Genomic DNA, 14,448 nt, shown 5'->3' with positions numbered 1-14,448 from the left:
TCAGAGAAAAATATCATATGATTTCACTCATATGTGGAATTTAACAAAGAAAACAGATGATCATATGAGAAGGGGGGAAAGGAAAAAAAGGAGAAATGGAAACAAGCCATAAGAGACTCTTAACCATAGAGAACAAATTGAGGGGTGATAAGGGAGGTGGGTGGGAGATGGGCTAGATTGGTGATGAGTATTAAGGAGGGCACTTGTTATTATGACCACTGGGTGTTGTATGTAAGTGAAGAATCACTGAATTCTACTCCAGAAACCAATATTGAACTGTATGTTAACTACCTAAAATTCAAAAAAAATATCAATCAATCAATAAGAAAGAAAATTATAGGCCAATGTCTCCATTAACAAGAGGCAATCAATCGTGAATACAAAGTTAATCATATAATCTAATGATTTAAAAGCACACATACCTCAGAATTCCCTTTTAATCTTTCCCAATTTCTCTGCAGCACTGAGACAATCATTGCTGGGTTTCTTTAACTACAGATGATTTTTATCTATTTGAGAGTGTATGGCACCATACAATATGCATTTTGGTATCTAACCTTTTCATTAATTGTAATCTACTTGAATTCATCCATTTTGTGTCTGTCAGCAGTTGCTTACTTTTCATTGCTGAGTAGTATTTCCTCATATGTATATATCATACTCTTGTTAATGGATATTTGTTTTCTGTCATGATTATATAATGAATAATAACACTATGAAATTAAAAAAAAAAAGAAAGAAAATGCTTGGTATACTGCCTGGTCCATAGTAAGGGAAATATAAATGTTAGTGCCTTATAGTGCTTTATATTATTATTATCATTGTTGTTATACACATGTATACATATATAGTGTATATTAACAGAAATATAAAATGCATGTGTATTATATGCATGCATTTGGTATGCATATATATTATCTATAATACTATACATATTAAACTTACATGTAACATTGGTAGCTTATTATAGACTCAGTTAACTGAGAAAGTTCTGAATGTGGTCTCTGCTGTTATCTCTGATAATCTCAGTGAGGTTAAAAGAAATACTTAGGTACTGAAGTGTCCAAGGTGTTTAAATTTCTACTGTTAAGATATGGCTAGCTTTGGAATACAGCTCAGTCAATTTAATTGATCAATTATTGGTTGAAAAATTGTTTAATCTTTCATCTATAGATAACGCAAAAGATAAGAGGAGAGTTTGTTTTAATTATAACTCATAAGTCCCTATTTGTGTTTTTAAGATTAGTGTATAGGGTATAAAAAGTTATTTTGGATACATAAATTCAAATCTTTATATTCATAGGAAAAATATTATTTTTAAGATATAAGAATCTTATTTAATAGCTAGTATTTGGGCAGCCCCGGTGGCTTAGTGGTTTAGCGCCACCTTCGGCCCAGGGTGTGATCTTGGAGACCTGGGATCAAGTCCCACATCGGGCTCCCTGCATGGAGCCTGCTTCTCTCTCTGCCTGTATCTCTGCCTCTCTCTCTTTCTCTCTCTCTCTCTCTCTGTCCCTCCCCATCTCTAATAAATAAATAAAATCTTTTAAAAAATAATAGCTAGTATTTTAATTTCCCCAGTGACAGCTTAGATGCATAATTTCTACTTAAATACATGTTAACTTTCAGAAAATATTATTATCAGATGTATGAGAGCAAAATAAGAAGAAAAAGGAGGGAGGAGGAGATAGGAAGAAGAAATCTACTTGGATTTTTTTCTGTATTTCCTATTTACTTTGTCTTTTACAATTTCATAATAACTAAACTGTTCTGTGTTAACTTGTTTTTTAACATAATATGTGTGTAGTCTCTTAAATGAAAATGTACACAAGGTTACAGAGCTCTTCTGCTTTTAAAAAATATTATTTGCATATTTTTAGTTCTTAAACTATTGGAAGATGCTGTTAATGCAAATCAAGACCCAAGAATGTAAGATTATAATTTTCTTGTATTACTAAAAATGAAGAATATTATAGAATTCTTTTGAAATAACTTTATGATAATTTAAATAAATTTCACATTTTGAGCCAAATTTAGTTCTAAGCAAGTTGAAAATACTGAGAAATCATTTCTATAATCTCTGCCAACACATAGTTAAATTATTTGTTAATTCATTGATGAATTTTCCCTTTTGTAAAACATACAATATTAAATAGGAAAAAGAAATAATTATTTTAGTCTTAAAAATTGGTTCAGTGAAACATTCTTGATTGCTACATAATCAATGTGGAAAAATCATCATACATTTGACTGAAAGTAATTTAGGAAAGCTTTTGGTTTGAACAGGATGAAATAATTTTCTGCCCCTTTCTTCTCTTAACCAGAAATAGAAAGAAAAACAGAAACAAAACCCCTATTTTCAGATAAAAGCTGTCATTACAAAGAAAAAAATTATAAAGTTGAAGTATTTTTAAGTCACTTAAAAAAAACAAGAATAGAAAAATTCAGATTCCTGTTTATGTATAAAACAATGAAAAATAGGAAAATACATCAGGAGTATCATAGAAACAATTTATAATTTTGCCACTTTTTAGAATAGGAAATATTAAACAAAAATGTGAAAATAGAGATATTGGATAAAACCATGTTCCCTGCCTTACCAGCCATACTGCTCCTTCCAGAGCCTAGAATTTTCAGAAGTCCATCTATAGACATTAAATCAGACTCTAGATTTAGCAACATTATTCACAAAGGAATGAATAATTGAACCTGGCATACTAAACGTGAGAACTTTCAAGATCCCTTCATCTTTCCAGATCCTTGGAATTGGGAAACATAATTTTCTTGATAAGATTTAGGCTAAGATTCTACTTACGAGAAACTCAATCATAAAAAGGGCATAATGATCAGGAGTTCTTCCTAAAAATCTAGTGGCTTTCTTTTCAGTAAACTCAGTCTTTGAAAGCATCAAATATACAGTTTCCAACAAATCTTTTTGGGGAATATTAAATATAAAAGGGCATCCAAAAATCACCTAAATTTTGAGGAAATCTGCCAGTATCAAAGAATGATACCTAAAACTAACAAGCAAACAAAAACACAAAAAAGTAATTCATTGGAAATACAGAAGTGAAATGTCTGGAGAAAAGATTCATATATCTTCATTTTCAGAGAGATAATAGACCAAATTTCATTTATGACATGGGTAAGAAACTATGTGCAAAAAATCAGAAATGCAAAGCATAGCTCCTAGAAATAAAAATAAGTGTTGTTCCTGTTTTTTAAATAACTGTATTTGGAAGATATATTTTTAAAATATTCCATAAAGTAGAACAAAAATATAAAATATGGAGAAGAAGGTAGAATTTATGGGATATTAAGTAGGAAATCCACATAGTCAACACATAACCTAAATAAAAAATTAGAATTATAATAAAGTAAGGAAAATCATGGGAGGGAAATTATCCGAGAAAATAAAATATAGAGAGCAATTTTATAAAATTTTGGACTATATTAAATTGCCCTTTGGGTGTTTAGCACAATGAATTAAAAGTAAAAACATAGATTTTGCTTTAAGATTTTGATTTCAAGTGTTTTGGGTATATACTCAGAAGTGGGATTTCAGGATCACATGGTAGTTCTAACTTTAGTTTCTAGAGGAAACTCCACACTGTTTTACATAAGGGTGTACCAGTTTATAACATCAGCAACCATGTACAAGAGTTCCCTTTTATACCACATCCTCACCAACACTTGTCATTTTGCTTGTTTTTTGTTTGATCATAGTCATTCAAATAGTTGTGAGGTAATATTTCCTTGTTTTTGATTTGAATTCCCTGATTTTTAGTGATATTAAGCAATTTTTATGTAATCTCTTAACCATTTACATAACATCATTGGAGAAGTGTATAATCAGGTTCTTTTTCCATTTTTTAATCAAGTTGTATTTTGCTAAAAATATATAATTTTCATTTTCATGTGCCTTCTGGTGTATGATCTTGGATTTAGTGAAGCCGAAGCAGAAAAAATTAGTGTCTCCACTATGTATAACAAAATGGCATTCCTTTTACTATTTCTAAGGTAATGACATGAAAGTTAAGCATTAATGTAATTCAGGTATCTTTAAATATACTTCAAAAATAAATCTTATTTAATAAAATAATTACTGATTTATAAGTATATGGTAGTTATATGGTGCATAGATTTGAGCCTTTAAGGAAATGACATGATGACAATTTTTCCCATAAATCTTAGAGCAGGGGATCCTTGGGTGGCTCAGCGGTTTAGCCCCTGCCTTCGGCCTAGGGCGTGATCCTGGAGTCCCGGGATCAAGTGCCATGTCGGGCTCCCTGCATGGAGCCTGCTTCTCCCTCTGCCTATGTCTCTCTCTCTCTCTCTCTCTGTCTCCGTCTCTCTCTCTGTCTCTCATGAATAAATAAATAAAATCTTAAAAAAAAAATCTTAGAGCAAAAACATATCCAAATATGCAGGAAGATATTGTACACTTAAATAGAAGAATAAATAAGTTTCGTTCACATTTAGTTTTGCATATTTTATGAGGCAAATGAACCCTTAAATTTTCAAGCATGTATGAATGTTGCTTTTGACTTTTGCATATTAAACATTTCTATATAAATTATAATTGGAAACATTAAGGACTTCTCAATTTTTTTTTATATTCCTAGCTAGCCCACTAGCTAAACCATATTTGTCACTTACTCTTCTTTTTTATTTTATTTTTAAGATTTTATTTATTTATTCACAAGAGACAGAGAGAGAGAGAGAGAGAGAGAGAAAGAGAAAGGCAGAGGCACAGGCAGAGGGAGAAGTAGGCTCTATGCAAGGAGCCCGACGTGGGACTTGATACCAGGTCTCCAAGGATCACGCCCTGGGCTGAAGGCGGCGTTAAACTGCGGAGCCACCTGGGTTGCCCTTACTCTTCTTTTTTAAAAGAGTTTGGCTGAAGTACAATTGATATACAAAAAAAAAAAAAGAGAGAAAAAAAATCTGCATATATTTAATATATACAACTTGATGACTTTGGGCATATGCATGTATCTGTGAAACCATTACATTAAAAGTTTCCTGTGCCTTTTTTTTATTGTACGTTTTTAAAGAAGATATGTATGTTCTACCCTCTTAATAAATTTTGCAGGTGCATGGTGCAGCATCACAAACTATTAATCTTATGTTTATAGCAGATCTCTAGAACTTTCTCATCTTGCATAAAATGAAAGTTTATGTCTACTGAACAAGAATTCACATTTTCATCTTCTCTCAGACCCTGGCAATCACCCTTTTATTCTCTGATTCTATGAATTTGAGTATTTTAGTTACTTCATATAAGTGAAATCATGTAGTTGTCCTTTTTGTGATAGGCTTATGTCACTTAACATAATATCCTCAAGTTTCATCCATGTGGTCACAGATGGCAGGATTTTCTTTTTTTTAAGGGTATTTTATGAATATTATGCATATTAAATGGATACCACATTTCTTTATCCATTCAACTGTGAATGGAAACTAAAGTTTACATATTTTAGCTATTGCAAGCCATGTTACAACGAACATGGTAGTACAGATATCTCTTGAAGATCCTGATTTCATTTTCTTTGGATATATATTCAGAAGTGGAATTGCTGGATCATATGGTAGTTTAATTTTTAAGCATGTATAAATTTTTGAGGAACCTCCATACTGTTTTCCATAGCAACTGTACCACTTGTGGTTTAGATTTGCAATTCCCTGATGATTAATGATGTTCAACAACTTTTTATGTGAAATTTGGCAATTTGCAATATTTTATTTGGAGAAATGTCTACTAAAGTCCATTTTCCATTTTATAATCATTTATTTTTCTTTCTACTTAGTGAGAAGTTTTTAAAAAATATATTTTGGATATTAGCCCCTTATCAGATATATGTTTTGCAAACATTACTGCTATTCCATTGGTTTCATTTTTGCTATTAAAATGTTGTAGTACTTAGCAGGTTTAAGATATAGCAATTAGGTGTAATCAGTTCACATAAACATCCTCTATCAAAATGAGATTTGCATGAAGGACTAAGAATTTGTTACTGGTTTAAATACATAGTACCAATTATTTCCAGTTCCAAAACACATCTCATTCTAAGGTACAGTCGAAGATACTCGGATTTAGAGAGTTTGGATAACTTCCAATTGTCATTTAAATAAGTGATGAAAGTATGGATTGAACAATAAATCATAAATCTCCCTGACTAGTGAAATTTTCTCAATGCTTAAACTAATGTAATTAATAACTATGAATTATAGCTTATGGTCTGTGATTTGTGGCTCCAAGATGAATAGTCTTGCTGCCACAAGAACATTCATGGTAATGAAAAAGTCATAGAACTGTGCTTAAGGTTTGAGAGATTCAGGAATTCACAGTACAATCACAGAAACAATTTTTAAAATTTTAATTTCTTTAAAAGCTTCTTGACCTTTTTATCAAACAAGGAGATGTATAACTTCAAGTCTAGTGTCATAGGCTCATTTTATATTGGCAAATGCTGAATTGTTTAAGATATATAATAATAAATAGGTGAGATTTTTTAGCAGAAATCACATTTATACAGTAAAATGATTCATAAAGCCAACTGGTATATAACTCGCCTGCTCAGATCTGATTCATTTTGAGTTTTCCTGAACAGATATAGATTACTGAAAGTATTGATTCATTCCATTTTGGGTACAGACCATTTCATTGTAAGCAAAACCTGTGAGATGGACCTTCATACAGATATTAAGTCTCACTTTGTCTTCATTTTTATTTTCCACTGAGTTCCAGGCATTGACTTAGGGAAAGGTTCCACTACCAACAAAAATAGCTAGAAATTGAAGAGTTATACTCCATTTTAGTGGATAAAGATAAAAACTATGTCATGAATTGTATGTGGTTTGAATTATAATTAAGTGAAAGAAATTAAAACTCACCTTTTTAGGGAAAACTAGTGAAAGGAAGGAAGAAAAAATTGAAGAGTGCCTGATTATAAGAATTTTTATGTTTTCATCTAAAGGCAAGAACAGATCAGAGTTAATGACCCAAACCAAGATCAAACAAGTCAGAGAGAGGACTGAACCTGATTATAAAGCAAATTGTCAGAAGAAGATAATTAAGTAAGGGGAGAAATTTCTCAGAGTTAGTCTGGAATAACTTGGGCTTAAAATTTTTTCTATATTACTTTCAATGATTCACTAAGCTACAGCAGAGCACTTCTGTATGAATATAATTGATAATCCTGAAAGGATAATAGTAATGCCAGCTTCAATATGTGTCTATTAGTAGTATAGCGAGTATATAAATATTTATTAAAATAAATTTATAGTTAATGGTATTTTTAACCATTCCTGAAATTAGTTACAAATTAGAGGACCCAATAAGACATTAGGATATGACAAGTTGAAAGAATAAAATTAAGCTGTAACACTCTACTTTTCAAATGATATAATTTGAATTGCATTTCATTTTCTGATTTCAGAGACTAAAGAGATTTTTCTTTGTTTTCTTTTTTATTTTCTTTAATTTTGCTTTGTGTTTGGTGACTAGACATTGTTTTTAGTCTCCTAAGAAAAATTAGAAGAATTAGTCATTTAAGACAATAAAAATAGCATGGTTTCTACTAAGAGAGTGTCCCCAAGTAATCATTCCTGCACAATACTGTTTTCTTCAAGGCAGTGAGAATTCTATAATTGATGATTTGGGTATGGAATTATTATGTACTAATAACAGTGCATGGCCTATTACCATGTGGTATCTCCTGCTGCTTTATAATTAGCTCTGTGCATTGTTTGGACAAGTGGCTGTGTACTTCACGGACTGTTCACTAGGTAGAATATAACGGCTCCTTGGGAACCAATTAGTTGGGCCTGTCAAGGCCAATTGCAGCAGTGTTTAGTTTGTGGATTATAAGCCAAAAAGCTGTACTTGTGACAAACATATAGAAATGTGCTAGAAAATAATACCCACTTTGCCAATATAAATTATTTCCCATTCAGATTTGTTCATTATTATAACAAAGAATTATTGTTTAGAAGTCTATGGTTCTGAAATCGCTGAAGTGTTTAGCTGACAATGACTAATAACTAACAATTCTTACTTTTAGGATAGAATCTTAATTTTGAATGAAAATTAGAGCAAAGAGAAGCGAGCTTCATTTGTCTTTTTGCAAAGACAATAATAAGAATACTATTAATGTGTTAACAGAGTGTCTTTAAGAATTGAATCCAAGGGATGCCTGGGTGGCTCAATGGTTGAGTGTCTGCCTTTGGCCCGCATGATTCCGGGATCTGGGATCGAGTCCCACATCGGGCTCCTTGCAGGGAGCCTGCTTCTCTCTCTGCCTATGTCTCTGCCTCTCTTTCTCTGTGTCTTTCATGAATAAGTAAATAAAACCTTAAAAAAAAAAAAGAATTGAATCCTTGGGGATCCCTCGGTGGCTCAGTGGTTTGGCTCCTGCCTTCGGCCCAGGCATGATCCCAGAGTCCCAGGATCGAGTCCCACATCAGGCTCCCTGCATGGAGCCTGCTTCTCCCTCTGTCCCCACCCCCTCTCTGTGTCTATCATGAATAAATAAATAAAATCTTAAAAAAAAAAAGAATCGAATCCATGATAAAGCAAGAAACACAAAAATAAGTCATGTTTCATGCTGTGTTTTTGCTGTTTTGTTTTTATTTCAAGACTAACATTTTCCACAAATTCAGGATCATTCTATATGACTGGTAGGTCCAAATTTTGCACAAGGCTACACTAGTGGAATCTGGCAATTATATAGTAAAATGAATATTTTATTAACCCCTTTCTTGTCTAATAACAAGAAACTTATCCATGAAGGTTCTCTGTCTTACTCTTTATGTTACAAATGGAGAGAGGACATACCTGCAAACCAGACATCACTTTATTCATAGGTAGAATATTAACACCTACATGATGTGAATTAAGGGGTGACACAGGGGAGTCAGTCAGTATCCAAAATCTTTTTTCAAAGATCACCACATCTAAAATTTCCAGTATTAGACCAATTTACTGAATAAAATATTGTTCTAGAATATTGGTGATGAATGCAAAGTAGAGATAGCGTACAGGCAATTTTCTAAAGGCACTGTTGCTTATTTTACAAGACAATGGTTAGCCTAAACTGTTGACTAGTTAATAAGTGAAGGTCAGCTGTATTATTGAAGTTAGAAAGGAGGAGTCTATCGATGTCCAATATAAACCAAATGAGTGATATGATACACATTCTACATATAAAATAGTCAAAATGTGGGTTTAGTTAAAGCATTAATTCTGTAAATTACTGAAATTGTACAAATTACTATACTTTAATAATTAGAATCTTATCTAAGAAGTTTTTTACAGCAATTTACTTATTGTAAACTAAATTTCTGCAGATAAGGAGACAAATATAATTTGTTTAACTATTTTCTACATTGTCAAACAGCATGGCTATTTTTGACAGTCATATATTATTTTCATTTTTCTCTAAAAGACATTTATGAATAGTACCATAAATTTCATAAAATTCAAGAGTGACCACAAAATTTTTCTTCAAAATATTCCAAAAATTTTCCTTTAATGGTCTCATTTTTTCATTTCTTAAAATAATATTATTAAAAAAGAATTGTGATGCAGTGTTATATCTGGAACACATTTTTACATATTAATTTTGACTATAGACAAAATAGAGGAAATAATACAAGTGTGAATCAATCATATAAATTGTATTATGTTTATAAAATTCTCTTTGGAGTTAAACTAATACAAATTATCAAGGATTGGTTACCATTTAGACATGGCACAAAACAATATTTCTTGGAAGAATAATACCCAATTAAAATAATATACAGTTTTTGTCATTTTACATTATTCTGGCTATTTGAATTTAATTTTATGAAAGGATTTATAATGTATGAATTTTAAACTTCAAATTATTTAAGCCAATCATATTTATTAAAATATTTTGTTGACAAAAGCCGAATATAAATTAATAGTAATACATTACATTTCAATATTCTATGTTTGGATTTCAGTTGTTAAAATGGTAATGACTAGAAAACAGTGTTGTGTTATTAAAATGTTAACAGAGATTAAGAAGTATACTTGAATGCAACTTTAATATTATTAAGTTGTTAGTTTAAGATGTAGTGCAACAAGATATGCAATATGCTGGGCCACAAAGCAAAACTGAATAAATTGCAAAGAACTAAAAGCATATGTAAAGTGTATTTTAACATTGATAACAAGAAGATATCTAGAAAACCCCAAATAACATGGAAATTGAGAGTCACATTTCTACACAAACCATGGAATAAAAAGGATATCAAGAAATATTTAAACAAAAATATTTAAAATAAATGATAATAAAATTATAGTATGTAAACAGGTATTATAAACTAAATATCAATAGAGAGAAACTTGTAGTATTATAACTATATACTAGAAGAATGATTGAATCAACAATCTTAGCTTCTACCTTAAGAATTCAATAAAGAGCAAATTAAACACCAAGTAAATAAAAGGATGAGAAACAATAAAAATTAATGTAGAAACCAGTAAAGCAAAATCAGCAAACCCCTAAATGTGTTCTTTGAAAAGTAAATTATGTTGATTAATCCCTAGTAAGGTTAATAAGAAAATATTACATATAACTTTGTGTCAGAAACATTCAGTAGTTCAAATTCAACACACAAACACACAGAAAATTTGAATAGCTTCCTATATGTTAATGATACAAATTTGGTATTTTAAATAGTTAACTACAAGAAAACTCCAAGCCTATTGGCTTTATTGGTAAAGTCTATCAAATACTAGAAAAGGAAAAAAATATTCTTATACACACATTCACATATATGTTTTATGCTACCATCTTAATTCAGAAACTAAAAGTTGACAGTGCTATTACCAGAGAAAGAAATTATACTCTAGTATCCTTCATGAACACACATTTTCTCATTGGAAGGTTTTTGTTTGTTTTACTTTTATTTACTTATTTTTTTCAATCCAGAAAAGGTGGTTTTATTAAAGGACTGGGACAGGACTCGTGGACAGAAAGAGCTCCGGGAAGTTTTTAAAATAACAAATTTAGTTATCTTTAGCAGATAGCAAGCTATTAAAATTTCCTGTATGTTTGTGTGCGTGTTGAATTTGAAATATTGAATACTTTTGACACAAAATTATATATAATAGAGGGCTATTATTACCATTTTTTTTTCAGATCTAAATTTAAAATCCATTTATTGCACAATGCCATCACCCAGAGAATTTCCTTTGTGCCTCCACTCTCTCCTCAGTCTCTATGCTAGGTAGTCCCTTTCTAATTTCTAGTACTACCAATTAATTTTGACTGTTCTTCAAATTCATATTAATAGAACTATGCTATATGTAATGTTTTGTATCTTTAACTGAACACTGTATTTGGGAATTCATCTATGTTGCTATAATTGTGAGACCTAAAGCAGAGAATTCAGTTAACCCCTGCCTATACTTCTAACTTTTAGAACTGTAAGATAATAAATGTATGCAAGTAAACTCAGATTGTGGTAATTTTTTATGTAGCATAGAATACTAATAATATACCTTCTTTTTCTACTTAAAAATTAATTTAAAAGATGATCGACTCTTTAGTAAAAATAATTATTTATTGTGCACCTAGGTGCCTCAGTCAGTTAAGCATCTGCCTTCGGCTCAGGTCATGATCCAAGGTCCTGGAATTTAACCCCGCATCAGGCTCCCTGGGTGATGGGGAATCTGCTTCTCCCTCTACCCCCTCACCCCTGCTTGTGCTTTCTCTCACACTTGCTCTCACATTCGTTCTCTGAAATAAATGAAATCTGAAAAAAATATTATTTATTTATTTATTTTTCTTCTTGTTGAAACATTTATTAAGTAGGATGATTTGAGCTCCAAAGAATAGAAATGTGATTCATATTAAACTAATCAATATGGCTGGCTCACAGCAATAGAAGTACAGGGACAGTTGGAACTTATATTGGATTCCTATTGGGTTCATATTGGACTGATCAATCAACTGGCTCACTGCAATGGAAGTACAAGGATAGGTTGGAATTCATGCATAGTTTGATCAGGGTAGCTCTACTAGCTCTGCCTTTTTAGCCTGGATCCTTCCCCTCATGGTTTAGATGGCTATCACAGCAACCAAAATCTCAAGATTTCTGACCAACTGAAGTCTCCTATCTTAATGATATATAGAGGCTTCCCATCCTGAAGCTGCTGATAAACCTCCTCTTGCTTTCATTGAAACAAATATGGTAGCCGTTTCCATCTCTGTATCAAAAGAATAAGGCAGATGGGGTGAGCATGATTGCCAGCCAGGCTCAATAGTACTCTCTTCTGGAGCTAGTGACCAGTATGGTCATATGGTAATAGAGAATGATTAAAGATCATACACAATAAGTCATTTTAAAAAATGCTTTTCTATGTTTGTTCAAAAAAAGCTATTTTTTGTTCTTTAAATCTAGATTTTTATTTTTTCTTTTTAACATGTAAATAAAGTTTTTATTTTTATTTTTTATTTTTAAAATTTATTTTAGAATATATTTAGATTCAGAGGTAGTTTGATGAGGTAATACGAAGAGATTTCATATGTACTGAATTTCCCCTATTATTTTTCATTGGGGTAAATATACATATAAAGTTTACTATTATTTTATCTGTATAGTTTGGTAGTGTTAACAGTATTCATACTGTTGCACTATAGATCTCCAGAAACTCTTCACCTTGAAGAATCAAAGGTCTATAACCACTGAGCAAAATTCCGGATTTCTCCACCTCCCAGGCCCTGGCAATCACTATATTACTTTTCATGCCTGTGAGTTTGACCACTTTAAATTCCTCAAATGAGTAGAATTATACAATATTGATTTTTCTGTGAATGGCTTATTTCACTTACTATGATGTTTTCAAGTTTCATTCATGTTGTTGCATCCAGCAAGACTTCCTTCTTTTTTAAGACTGAATATTATGATACTACTAAATGTAGTATCCATATACTACATTTTCTTTATCCGTTCATCTGTAGATGGATGCTTATATTGGTTTTGTATCCTGGATTTTTTGAATAATGCTGCAGTGAACATGGAGTGAAAATTATCTTTTTAAGATCCTGATTTCTATTCCTTTGGATATGTACCCAGAAGTGAAATTGCTGGATTATATGGTAGTTCTATTTTTGAGAATACTCTTTTCTAGTTACCACAGCAGCTTCATTGTTTTACATGCCCACTGATAGTGTAATTGGATTCCAATTTCTCCACATCCCTACTGATGCTAGATTAAAAAAAATAATTAAAATATATGTAAAGTGTGACTTTGATTTGCATTTCCCTCATAATTAGTGATGTTGAGCATCTTTTCATACACTGGTCAGCCATTTCTATGTCTTTTTTGGAGAAATATCTATTTAAGTCCTCTGCCCATTTTTGAGATTATTATTATTATTATTGTTATTATTCTTATTGCTGTTGATTTGTAGGAGTTTCTTATATACTTTAGATATTAGCCCTTTATCAGATGTTTGTGTTACAAATATCTCCTCCTATTCTGTAGGTTGCCTTTTCATTTTATTATTTCCTTTGATGCTCAGAAGTTAAGTTTGAATAATCTATTTGCTTACTTTTGCTTTTTATTTCCTGGACTTTTAGTGAATTTATTGTTGGTTTTATAACTAATATAGAATAAAAAGGCAGAACAATGAAACAAATGAAAGGTAAAAAAAAATATTTAGATACTTGTAAGATTTTTACATTTTATGCAAGTGTTGCTTGAAGGTATGTTGTGATAAGTTAAAGACAGGATGTAAAGAAACTAAACAATGAAGGACAGTTACGTTGATTTTATATACATAATGAAATACTAAATTACTAAAAAGAATAATAATCCAAAAGAAGACAGAGAAAGAGGAAAATATACATAAGAGAACTACAAAGTTGATGGTTTCTGAGCTTAAATAAATCAAAAATCAAAGTTAATGTGATAGCATAGTTCAAATAAAAAATATAAGCTGGGGGTACCTGGGTGGCTTAGTCAGGTGTCTGGTGCATATATGCTGAAAATTATAATGTCTTCCTTGTAAACTGGCTCTTTATTATTATTCAGTGTTCCTCCCTATTGCTGGTATTATTCTTTGTTTGAATTCTACTTTGTATAACTATATGTTAATATAGTTACTAAAGCTTTTCAGTGTATATGCACCAGACTGCAGTCTCAAATCACACTCAACAAAGTATTATATAGCTCAAAGAAATAGTAATGTTCAATTATATCTCTTCACTTCTGTTTTTTTTAAATAGATTTAAAGGTCAGTAAGTACAGAACAAATAATTTATTAATAACAATTTATTATTTTATTAACAAAAAAGTATAGAACTAATTATCAATTTAACGTAATTGATAATCTTAGAACTTTCTATTCAATAACAACAGAATACACATCCCAATCAAATGTGCATGAGAAACACCAAGATAGAACA

General features: G+C 31.0%; 1 long non-coding RNA gene across 2 annotated transcripts in view; it reads left to right on the top strand.

The window, feature by feature from the left end:
• Positions 1–14,448, top strand: part of LOC140607970 (uncharacterized) — a 353,114-nt gene that overhangs the window by 224,324 nt on the left and 114,342 nt on the right. The window lies entirely within an intron of this gene.

This window comes from Canis lupus, chromosome 17, assembly GCF_048164855.1.
Source record: "Canis lupus baileyi chromosome 17, mCanLup2.hap1, whole genome shotgun sequence".
Classification (NCBI taxonomy): Eukaryota; Metazoa; Chordata; class Mammalia; order Carnivora; family Canidae; genus Canis; species Canis lupus.
This window is presented reverse-complemented; position numbering and strand designations above follow the sequence as displayed.